Below are 13,162 nucleotides of genomic sequence, written 5' to 3'. Positions count from 1 at the left end.
TGCTACAGTATTCTCGTCTTTCAAATTGTACATTTATGTCATATACCGTATAGACAAAATAATGAAAATAAATATATTATAATGCCAGCTCACTGTTTGCAGAGAGTCAGATCCCATATTTCAAACACGATTTTGCCTTCTATCTTTCTAAAGTTGATCCTTGTGAGAGCTCAGGTTTATTGGTTAATTTTTAATTTTTTTTTTTAGTGCAGCTGTGTGCTTAGGTTTCAAAACCATTGAATTTATAATATTACGATCACTTAACCTTTGGGGCACTACTGTTTTCAATTTACTTTTGGGACACCATTTCAGTCATAAATTGAGTCCAGCTAGAGACATGATTTTCTCTAGCAAATTTTATCACATTGGGTCAGAAAGCAATTGTCACATCAATCATATCAGTCTTTTTACTCAATACACTTCTTAGGTTTAGGCTACAAGATTTGAAATTGTACATAAACAAGTCTTACTGTCCTTATATATTCTTCTCATTTTACCATATATTGTTAAAATTTTTCCTGTTTTCATTCCTAAACATGACAACCCTTCAAATGTAACCTTATCTTCAGATATCACCAACTGCAGATTGACATTCACTTTTTATTTCACCATTTTTCTGGTTTTATTCTCACATTGTATGGAGTAAATATCCCCACTATATTTAGCAGTTTTTATATTATATAGAGTAATGAAAAAAAATCTGCCAACTCTTTCCCAGGCTGAATAGTCAGTATATCTCTAACCTTTCCACATAGGTATCTTATTTTCCAACCCTATAATCATTTAGAGCATTCCCCTGAAATGTATTTCATTTCAACACATACCCAAGAGCTAATTTATCTAAGCCTTGGTTATTGGACAATTGGTAGGGGGAACGGGAGCAGGATATTGAAACAAAGTCTCCCCTTTCTTGCCTCTTGACCTCTGAAAAACTTTTGGATCTTTTATCTGTTGCAGTGAATTTGCTCTTTGGACATTTATTGACTTGGCACTCACAACTTAATTCTGCTGGTGGAAGCTTTCACGATTGTGCCATGAAACTCTTGCTCAGTGATTTGTCAATAGTCCCAAGCTCTTCACTAGCTATGTATCTTGAGTTAGCACTGAATTTGAGCATAATTTTACTAATCAACTAAACAGAAATGAAAATGGTGGGGAATGTGAGTCAAAGTGCATAGCATGAATACCTGTAGGTTAGAAAATATTACAACCAGAGGCTTTGTCCAATTCTTTGTGTTTTAGTTCATAGTAGAAGCCTCTTTTAAACTGCAGTAATTGTGAAAAGGAGGTGCTTGTATTTATCTGGTAAGGGTTTTTTTTTTTTACATGTAAATTACAATTTTTTTAAGCCTCCTTGTATCACCTGGGGTCTTGCAGATCAGTGGTTTTATTATAATCTCCTATTTTCAGCATCTTACTCCCAAACCCACTCCCCCAAATCCATGAAAATCACCTACATTATTCACACGAAATATTTGACTTCAGGAGCTAGTTCTTTTTTTTTAACTGAATAATCCGGACAAAAGTTTTAAATTTAATTAACAACAAGATTTTAATTAAATGACAGAACATATTCTGTAAGCTTTTGCAGGATTTTTTAAATATAAATTATAATGGCGGTACAATTTTCCTTAGTCTGGTAGAAAAGGGACTCCTGCATCTGAGTTCTGACCCAGGGCAGGGGTGCATGGATACCCAAAATGGGTCAGAAGGGAGCGTTGGGAGTTCTGTGCCTAACCTGGGTGGTGTGCCTAGAATCCTCCATTCCTCTATCCTCAAGAAAAAGCTAATATCATAAAAAGTTGGCACCTAGGCTTCTTTAGAGCATTAACTCGAGGGATGTAGGTGGTGGGAGTTCAAGGAATAACAATTTAAAAAGTCAGAATAGGATGGGGAGAAGGGGGATGAAAACCTAAAGAAGATAGAAAGGGAAACAGAGAAGGAAATCTTAGGTAATGGGGTTGGGAAGGGCTGGATACCTGATATCCAGGTCGAGTTTCCTGAAAGAATTGGCATGCCTATTTAATTTTCTGTGAATTGTAGTCAGCTCTCTGACAACATCAATATATAAATGTAGTTATATCTATAATGGACAGAATACACAATTCTGGATTTTTTAAATTAAAATAGTGTATCTGACCACATCTCAGAAACTAATCTAATATTGTTCCTACGAGGAAATTGGCTCCAGCTTGAAACAATTTGACATGACATTCGTTTTCAGCAACGAATTTTGGCATAAATCCGAGGACTGACTATTGCAAAGTGCTGTCCAGACTAGACAGTTTAAACCCAAACTTGTGACAGTGAAGCCACCTGAAAGAAGCTTTTTAACAATGTTATAGCAGCTCTGGAAGAGAACAATTTCCCACCTGCCACTACTAAATTTGATAGCAAATGGACATTGCTAAAAGATACTGCTTAGCAAGCAGCCATTGAAGTGATGGCTGAGGTTTAACATCACCAGAATTGTTTGATGAAAACCCCCCCATAAAGCTTGCAGTTATCAATTAATTTTCAGTGTCTCAAGATCCTGACAAAAAGTGACGTCAGTCAGTCAGTCAATCCTATTTATTGAGTGCTTACTGTGTGCAGAGCACTGTACTAAATCCTGGGAGAATACAATATAACAGTCTACAAAGCCGTATGCTTTAGGTATGTAGATTGGGGTAGATTATTTCTTCCAAACAGACTGTATCCGTACCTAAAATGCCAGTACTCTGGGTAAAGGCACTAATGATATCTTGAGGGCTAGGGTGAGGGGTAGAATTGTTTCTTTGCATTCTGTTTCTAGAAAAGTGCTAAAGATTCAAACTACCTCACAGATCACAAATGGCCTTTAAGGTAGTCCAACTTTACATGTAGATCAAGTCAAGAGAAGCAGCATGGCCTAATGGATAGCACATTGGTCTGGGACTTGGAAGGACTTGGGTACTAATTCCAGCTCTGGCATTTGTCTGCTGTGTGACCATGAGGAAATCACTTAAACTCTCTGTGCCTTAGTTTCCTCATCTGTAAAATGGGGATTAAGACTGCATCCAACCTGATTAGCTCATAGATACCCCACTGTTTAGAACAGTGCCTGTCACATAGTATGTGTTTAACAAATACCATAAAAAAAGGAACATATACATAAAAAGTGGTGGTACATGAAAGATGAAGAGACGCAAGCCATCCTAATCTGACTGCAAACAACTGTTTGTACAACATGGAATAATTGATAATGACTGACCCACTGCCACAACATCATTTAAGAATTTAGATGATAGGGTTTCACCTCACCAGCAAGGAGAGAATCCTGAAATGACACCACAATTTCATGGTTTTGACAGTCTTTAGCAATTCAGTTATCAATAATAAATCAATAGTCTTCAGTGAATATCTACTGTTTGCAGAGCACTGAACTAAGGGATCAGTAGATTGCAATAGAATTAGAGGACTTAGAAAATGTAAATCACCATGTGCCAAGGTCCTATGTCTAATTATGAGTGCGTGAAGGTATAGATGGAATAATAAAAATGTTGAGATTGCATTTGGGAGGCAATGCTCTGGAGAAAAGAAAAGTTCATCTGGGAAAATCAAGGTATTTGTGCCATCACTGTTATTTATTAAGTGCTTATTATGTGCAGAGCACTGTACTTAAGTGCTTGGGGGAGTAAAATACAACAGAGTTATATTCCTTGCCCACATATTCCTTACCTACAACGAGCTTACAGTCTAGAGGGGAAACTCTTGGAAGATGTGGGATTTCAGAAGGGCTTGGAAGGAGGGTTTCAAAGAACTGTCATCTAGGAGATTCATCACTTTCCAAAAAGAATATTGAGATTCTTTGAATAATACAGATTTGCTATTATATAAGAACATGACCTTTTATTTGCCACAATTGTAGTAAGAAAAATTGACAAGAGTTCCTTATAGTAATGAAAATTATTCTGAAAGCTCTAATCAAGAAGGTTATGTACTGTTCAGATGTCCAGCACAGGAGTTTCCTTAAATTGAGACAATGAAAGGCACATGAAGACAAGGGAAAACATGCATTGAACTGCTGACAGGAAATCTCATTTCTTTTTGCTTCTCAGTAGGAGAATTATAGTAATGAAGCTGAGTGCTGAGAAAGGAGCCAGCATATGGCAGACGTGGAATCAGCCAAAGAAAGAACTGTGGCCTAGTGGATAGAGTATGGGCCTGAGAATCAGAAGGTGGTGGGTTCTAATCCCAGCTCTGCCACTTGCCTGTTGTGTGATCTTGGAGAAAATTACTTCATTTCTCTGGGCCTCAGTTACCTCATCTGAAAAATGGGGATTAAGAATGTGAGCCCCAAGTGGTACATGGGGCATGTCAAACCTGATTAGCTTGTATCTACCCCAACACTCAGTATTTTGCTGGCACATAGTAAGCACTTAAGAAATACCATAAAAAAAAAGAAAGAAGAGTATAGGACCTTGGTTTCAGAGAGGAGTTTGGTCTCCCAAGCTAAGGACCATTAGAATACAATACAGGTGGTATGGTTTTTTAGGTTGGTTGTTTTTACTGTATAGTTACTCCTTTTCAAGTCAATATTTATTAAACTTTTTGACACAAAATTACCCTGTACTTTATTATTATAATTAATACTTTATTGTTATTATCATTATTAGTAATAATAATATTTGTTAAGCTCCTAATATCTGCCAAGCACTGGGGTAGATTCAAGAAGCAGCATGGCCTAGTGGAAAGAGCATGGGCCCGGCTGTTAGAGGATGTGGGTTCTAAACCCAGCTCTTTCACATGTCTGCTGTGTGACCTTGGGCAAATCATTTTACTTCTCTCTGCCTTCGTTTTCTCATCTGTAAAATCATCATCATCATCAATCATATTTATTGAGCGCTTACTGTGTGCAGAGCACTGTACTAAGCGCTTGGGAAGTACAAGTTGGCAACATATAGAGACAGTCCCTACCCAACAGTGGGCTCAGTCTAAAAGGATGGGGATTAAGAATGTAAGCCCCATGTGGGACAGGGACAGTGTCCAACATGACTACTTGGAATTACCCCAATGCTTAGAACAGTACTTGGCACATAATAAGCACACAACAAATACCACAATTATTATTATTATTCAATGAAGTTAGATGAGACACAGTCCTACGTGTGGCTCGCAGTCTGAAGGAAAAGGAGAGCATGGATCTCCTAATCCTACAATATTTTCCCAAGCCTCAAGTACTCTGAACATTGATTGATTAATACTGATAATAATAATAATAATATTGATTAATAAAAGTATTTAATTTGGCGGTAGTGAGTATATAACAGTGGTGGTAGTTAAGTGTTTACTATATGCAAAGCAATGTACTAAGTACTGGGGTAGATAAAAAAATAATGAGGTCCCAAGTGGAGATCACAGTCAAAGTAGGAGGGAGAACAGGTACTGAATCCTCACTTTACAGATGAGAGAACTGAGGCCCAGAGAAGTTAAGTGACTTGCCCAGGGTCACACAGCAGATACGTGGAGAGTAATAATAATGGTACTTGTTAAGTGCGTACTATGTACCAAGCATTGGCCCACCATTGGTCACACATGATTTTTTTTTTTTAATCACGAACTATATGTTTTGTGACAGGTTTATGTAGGCCTGAATTTTTTTATAGTCACAAGGAGCTGCAAGGTATCATATCCTTTTTGATATCTGAGCTCTTATTGTCATCAATCTTGAAGATGTCTTGAAGGCTAGCCTAACTAGTTTTTTCTGTTGTGTGTAGCCTTAGTACAATGCTCTGCATTGAGTAAATGCCCAATAATTATGATTGGTTGATTGATAGTTTTGAAGGCCGCTTGAAAGCCAGCATCTCTGTGAAACACTCCTCCACTGATCCCGTGTTAGTTTGTAATCCCCTAAAAGGGCAATGATCGCATCTTCTAAAGAAGCATCATGGCTTAGTGGTAAGAGTACAGACTTAGGAGTCAGAGATCATGGGTTCTAATCCCAACTCTGCCATTTGTCTGCTGTGTGACCTTGGGCAAATCACTTAACTTCTCTGGGCCTCAGTTCCCTCATTTGTAAAATGGGGATGAAGACTGTGAGCCCCACATGGGACCACCTGATTACCTTGTATCTACCACAGAGGTTAGAACAGTGCTTGGCACATAGTAAGCACTTAACAAATACCATCAGTATTATTATTATTATTATCTTCTAACTCTATTGTACTCTACCAGACAATCATTAAATAGTACTGATTTATTGCTTGATTCAAAACTACTTATTGTAGGGTATCTTGTTCAATAGTATCGTAATGTCACTGAGCACTTGGACAATTTAGCCTTCTCTCTAGGACAGCTGATACTTTTTATATGTATTAACTTACATTGATGTTGATATGGTTGGAGGATTCATCTATCTCTCAGATCCCACAGGTAGACAGTAACACAGAGTAGGACTTATTGTTCATTCATTCAATCTTATTTATTGAGCACTTACTGTGTGCAGAGCACTGTACTAAGCACTTGGAAAGTGCAATTCAGCGATAAATGGAGACAATCTCTGCCCACACCAGCCTTAGAGTCTAGAAGTGGGGAGACAGACATCGAAACAAGTAAGCAGGCATCAATATAATTACAGATATGTACATATGTATACACAAGTGCTGTGGTGCGGGGAGAGGGAGGTAAAGAAAAGAGAGTGGGACAGGGTGACACGGAGGGGAGGGGGAGCTGAGGAAAAAGGGGCTTAGTCTGGGAAGGCCTCTTGGAAAGGGGGAAAGTGTGATTCTTTGTGGATTTGAGGAGGGAGGGCATTCCAGGCAAGAGGTAGGACATGAGTGATGGTGGGACAGGTGAGAACGAGGCACAGTGAGAAGGTTAGCACCAGAGGAATGGAGTGTGTGGGCTGCGATGTAGGAGAGAAGGGAGGTGAGGAAAGAAGGGGCAAGGTGATAGAGAGCTTTGAAGCCAATAGTGAGGAGCTTTTGGTTTATGTAGAGGTTGATAGGCAACCACTGGAGATATTTGAGGAGGGGGGTGACATGCCCAGAACATTTCTTTAGAAAGATAATTAGGGCAGCAGAGTGAAATATGGACTGAAGTGGGGAGAGGCAGGAGTTTGGGAGGTCAAAAAGTAGGCTGAGACAGTAATCCAGTCGGGATAGGATGAGTGATTGTACTAACGTGGTAGCGGTTTGAATGGAGAGGATAGGGTGGATCTTGGAGAGCTGTGAAGGTGAGACTTGGCAGGCTTTGGTGACGGACTGGATATGCGGGGTGAATGAGATAGCAGAGTCAAGGACCTTTGTCCTTGCTGAGAGCTTTGGGACATACTTGATGTCCTTCTGTTCTTTTGTGTTGGAGGAAGAGGAATGATTGCAAGTTGATGATTATTTTATACATTCACTGAGCAAGAGTAGGTCATTGCCACTTAGCTTTGCAGATCATGAGCCCCATGGTCCAACCTGTGTCCAACCTGATTACCTTGTATCTATCCCAGTGCTTAAAACAGTGCCTCGCACATAGTAAGTACTTAATAAATGCCATAAAAAATAGTTCAGGTAAATGGAACAAAAACTAAACCCAAGCCGTTCAATAAAGGACAATCAATATGTAACACCACTATGCACACACACAGAAAAAATGGAACCCTGACACCCTCATACACACACAGGCACGCACCCCAACACATATGTTTCAGTTTGTATGGACGTGAATAAAAAGATTAATATTCATTCATTCAATCATATTTATTGAGCGCTTACTGTGTGCAGAGCACTGTTCTAAGCGCGTGGGAAGTACAAGTCGGCAACCTATAGAGACGTCCCTATCCAACAACGGGCTTATGTGACCAGTATAGCATGTGCATATTACGGAGACACTTTCCTATTAATTATGAATATATGGACACAGCCATCGACTGCACATTGCCAAAATTCACTCCACAAAAATGAAATTTATCATTTTTTAGATGATGAAATTCCTCTTTCACCAATCCTATGTTTTTTATTTTAATCTCTCCTTTAGTGTCTCTCACAGTATTGCCAGTCTGAAGGCCTAATTAATCAGACTAGAGCTCTAATTAAGGATGTGTTCAACTTGCAGTACACATACCAAAGATTAAATGCAAAAATGTCTAAGTACCAATTGGTCATATCATTTCAAATGATTACTCACACCGTGTTTCCTTTTTGGGCAGCTACAGGAAAAGACGACCAGATTGATGTTTCCATTTACAATTGGGATGTAAATAACCGTGCAAACATGACGAATAGCAATAAATTAAGAATCGAGCAATTATTTGGTTGGTCTGTCACGTCGCGTGTCTCACTGAAAAGTTTTTTATTAGTCTGATGACTAACAATAGTTCTCTCCCACACTGATTCCCCAAAGCCATAAAGGGGAAGCTCTTTTCCCATCCTTCCTGGATGCTGTGCTTAATCCAGGCTTACCGCCAGATGAAGGGAGAAAATGAATCATTCACCCACAAGAGATTTGCTTCCCAGTCAATCGTCGGCAAGTAGCAGAGACTACAGAGGATTGACTGACATCAGGGAAGGAATACGGAGGAAATGAAATGAGATAAGAAGCTTTTCTGTTGACAGGCACCATTCAGATGACAAATTCCACTTTAAGGTTGCCTTGCTCTTCCTTTGCGGTGAATAGCTTTTCCAAATTGACAGTTTAAAAACCATGTCATTCCTCTGCCTCGAATGTACTGGGATCAGATTAGCCTGGGTCTCTGGGACTGTAAACTCATTGTGGACAGGGGCTGTGTCTGTTATATTGTTATATTGTACTTTCCCAAGTGCTTAGAGCAGAGCTCTGCACACAGTAAGAATTTAATAATTATGATTGATAATTACTGATTGATCTTTGGGAAGGGATTATTTCTTGACTTGGTAGGGATACTGTGGAGGTCTGAAGATAGTCCCTCCAAAACATTCCAGCCTCCAGAAATGATTCTTGAGGCTCAGGGAAGATGTTTCTAAGGTTCCCTCTCAGCTCTCTCACAGGATCGGCTTTAGCCAGTTGTACATCCTGAGGTAGGAGGTCAAGGTTGCAGGAGACACACAACACATCACAAGGCACACAGGATACTGTATGATGATGTCAGGTATGGTGCCACGTGATGTCATCCTTTTACCCTACTACATGGGATAAAAAAGTGACTTCTAGACAGTCTGTCTGTCTAATCCTAACCCTAATCCTCACCTTCCAGCAGCCCTGTCTGGGTTTTGGAGTCTTTCCTGAGATGGTGGTTCCTGCCTCTGGCCCCGCCATCACCAGGTCTGCCCTTTCTGATTTTCCCTCATGACAACCCCCACGACACACTCCCTAGCTGTTGTTTTCCACTGTTTCTCTCTTAATAATTGTGGTGTTTCATTCATTCCTTCAATCGTATTTATTGAGCATATTTATTTATTGTGGTATTTCATTCATTCATTAATTCAATTGTATTTATTGAGCGCTTACTGTGTGCAGAGCACTGTACTAAGCACTTGGGAAGTACAAGTTGGCAACATAGAGAGATGATCCCTATGTTAGGTGCTTACTGTATGAGAGGAACTGAACTAATTGCTGGAGTAGATACAAGTTTATCCGGTTGGACACAGTCTCTGTCCCACATGGGGCTCACAGTTTCAATCTCCATTTTATAGATAAGGGAACTGAGGCACAAAAAAGTGAAGTGACTTGCCCAAGATCACACAGCAGACAAGTAGTGGAGTTGATTATGAACCCATGACCTTCTGACTCATAAACCCATCCTTTATCCACTACACCATGCTGCTTCTCTCTTCCCTCTGTTCACCAACTGGCGACACCGGGGTTGGGCTCTTAGGGTGTGGCCAGTCCAGGCAAGAGATAACCAAACCTGGGCCACCTTGGCTAGGGTGGCCATCTTCGCTGAGCTTTGCTGTATATACGTATATATGTTTGTACATATTTATTACTCTATTTTATTTGTACATATTTATTCTATTCATTTTATTCTGTTAATATGTTTTGTTTTGTTGTCTGTCTCCCCCTTCTAGACTGTGAGCCTGCTGTTGGGTAGGGACCATCTCTATATGCTGCCAACTTGTACTTCCCAAGCACGTAGTACAGTGCTCTGCACACAGTAAGTGCTCAATAAACACAATTGAATGAATGAATGAATGGGAGAGCCACGTTCCTACCCCATGGGCACTCCTCTTTCTTTGCCTCAGTGTCCCCAGCCCAACCCAAATCAGGCACCTTTGCAGTTATCCATCAGCCCTTTTCATTCATTCATTCAATCAATCATTTTATTGAGCGCTTACTGTGTGCAGAGCACTGTACTAAGCGCTTGGGAAGTACAAGTTGGCAACATATAGAGACGGTCCCTACCCAACAGCAGGCTCACAGGGGGAAGGGGGAGACAGACAACAAAACATATTAACAAAATAAAATAAACAGAAAAGTAAATATGTACAATATAAATAGAGTAATAAATATGTACAAGTATATATACAGGTGCTGTGGGGAGGGGAAGGAGGTAAGGCAGGGGGAGGCGGAGGGGGAGGAGGGGGAGAGGAAGGAGAGGGCTCAGTCGGGGAAGGCCTTCTGGAGGAGGTGAGCTCTCAGTAAGGCTTTGAAGGGAAGAAGAGAGCTAGCTTGGCAGGTGTGCGGAGGGAGGGCATTCCAGGCCAGGGGGATGATGTGGGCCGGGGGTCGATGGCGGGACAGGCGAGAACGAGGCCCAGTGAGGAGGTTAGCGGCCGAGGAGTGGAGGGTGCAGGCTGGGCTGTAGAAGGAAAGAAGGGAGGTGAGGTAGGAGGGGGCGAGGTGATGGACAGCCTTGAAGCCGAGAGTGAGGAGCTTTTGCATGGTGTGTAGGTTAATTGGTAGCCACTGGAGATTTTTGAGGAGGGGAGTAACATGCCCAGAGTGTTTCTACACAAAGATGATCCGGGCAGCGGTGTGAAGTATAGATTGAAGTGGGGAGAGACAGGAGGATGGGAGATCAGAGAGGAGGCTGATGCAGTAATCCAGTCAGGATAGGATGAGAGGTTGAACCAGCAGGGTAGTGGTTTGGATGGAGAGGAAAGGGCGGATCTTGGCGATGTTGCGGAGGTGAGACCGGCAGGTTTTGGTGACGGATTGTATGTGAGGGGTGAACGAGAGAGCGGAGTCAAAGATGACACCAAGTTTGCGGGCTTGTGAGATGGGAAGGATGGTAGTGCCATCAACAGTGATGGGAAAGTCAGGGAGAGGGAAGGGTTTGGGAGGGAAGATAAGGAGTTCAGTGTTGGACATATTGAGTTTTAGATGGAGGGCAGACATCCAGATGGAGATGTCTTGAACGCGGGAGGAGACACGAGCCTAAAGGAAGGGAGAGAGAGCAGGGGCAGAGATGTAGATTTGGATGTCATCAGTGTAGAGATGATAGTGGAAGCCTTGGGAGCGAATGAGTTCACCAAGGGAGTGAGTGTAGATAGAGAACAGAAGGGGACCAAGAACTGACCCTTGAGGAACCCCTACAGTAAGGGGATGGAAGGGGGAGGAGGAGCCTGCAAAAGAGACTGAGAATGAACGGCCGGAGAGATAAGAGGAGAACCAGGAGAGGACAGAATTTGTGAAGCCAATAGCTTGTTGAGGAGAAGGGGGTGGTCCACAGTGTCAAAGTCAGCTGAGAGGTCGAGGAGGATTAGGATTGAGTAGGAGCTGTTGGATTTGGCAAGCAGGAGGTCATTGGTGACCTTTGAGAGGGCAGGTTTCATGGAATGAAGGGGATGGAAGCCAGATACCCTCCAGTCCCTGGCTTTAAGGGGTTTATCTACCCCTCCCTCTCTCCTCAGGCACCTGGTTGGCCACCTCTCTGCTAGAAGGAAGTGTAAAACCTGTCTTTGTCCTGAAGTGCAAAATCCCCAATAATTTAAGGCAGTCATAACTGCCCTGCTCCAGAACAGAATCCTTGATCTGGACTGTTGCCACTGCAGGGACAAAGTCAGAACATCTTGGTGGTGACATCACCCAGAGACAAGGGATGAGATAGGGGCTATGACAGATTGCATGCTCTGAATCAGGATCAGTACAGTTTTCTAATTTCTCATCCCATTGCTGGAATGATATAATATCGGCAGAATGTGGAAAAAGGTCCATGCCAGTGGACGTCAATGGGAGTTAAAATCCTAGTTTGGTTGGTTGGTTGTTTTTTTTTTTTTAATTGTATTTGTTAAGCACTTACTATGTGTCTAACACTGTTCTAAGTGCTGGGGTAGAGATAAAGATACATAGGTTGGACACAGTTCCTGTTCCAATTGGGGCTCACAATCTAAGTAGGAGGGAGTAAGATTTAGGGTTTGTTGGGAATAGCCACTTAGGAAAAGATCTCCTTTTACTTCCTGGGCACAAAAGCCTAGCCAGCTGTAGACTCCTCCTCATCATCATCACTACTTTTATTTAGCATCTACTGTAGGCAAAGCATTATGGTAGGCACTTGGGAACATATGATAAAAGTAGACAGGGGTGTTCTAGCCCTCAGGGATGTTTCAATTTAATGGGGAAATAGAAGTTAAGTACATTGAATACTTACCTAGGAATGTGATGGAAAACAAAAAAGCAATTGGTTGCTTCCAGTATCAGCAATATACATATAGACAATATATACAATGTACATATATACTCCATAAATATATATATATATATATATATATATATATATATATATATATATATATATTATATATATATAATGAATAAGCGCTGTTCTAAGCTCTGGGGGGGATACAAGGTGATCAGGTTGACCCATGTGGGGCTTACAGTCTTAATCCCCATTTTGCAAATGAGGTAACTGAGGCACAGAGAAGTTAAGTGACTTGCCCAAAGTCACATAGCTGATGAGTGGCAGAGCCAGGATTAGAACCCACGATCTCTAACTCCCAAGCCCATGCTCTTTCCACTGAGCCACACTACTTCTCTAAAGAGAAAGGAGTCGAGCCAGCCAGGAGTTGAACTTGGAAACTTCTGATCTGTAGTCAGACGCGTTATCCATTACGCCACTAAATGTTACAAGTGGTGGGATAACATGACTAGGAAGATGGAAGATAACAGGGAAGAAAGATGCTTTCTGTGGAGTGGTTTTTTTTTAAGAGAGATTTGAAGATGTGGAGGAATATAATTTGGCAGATTGGTAATTGAGGAGGGAGTTACAGGCAGTGGAAAGAGTATTTGCAAAAGA

The sequence above is a fragment of the Tachyglossus aculeatus genome, chromosome 17 (genome assembly GCF_015852505.1).
Source record: "Tachyglossus aculeatus isolate mTacAcu1 chromosome 17, mTacAcu1.pri, whole genome shotgun sequence".
In the NCBI taxonomy this organism is placed as follows: domain Eukaryota; kingdom Metazoa; phylum Chordata; class Mammalia; order Monotremata; family Tachyglossidae; genus Tachyglossus; species Tachyglossus aculeatus.
Note: the sequence above shows the minus strand (reverse complement) of the source record.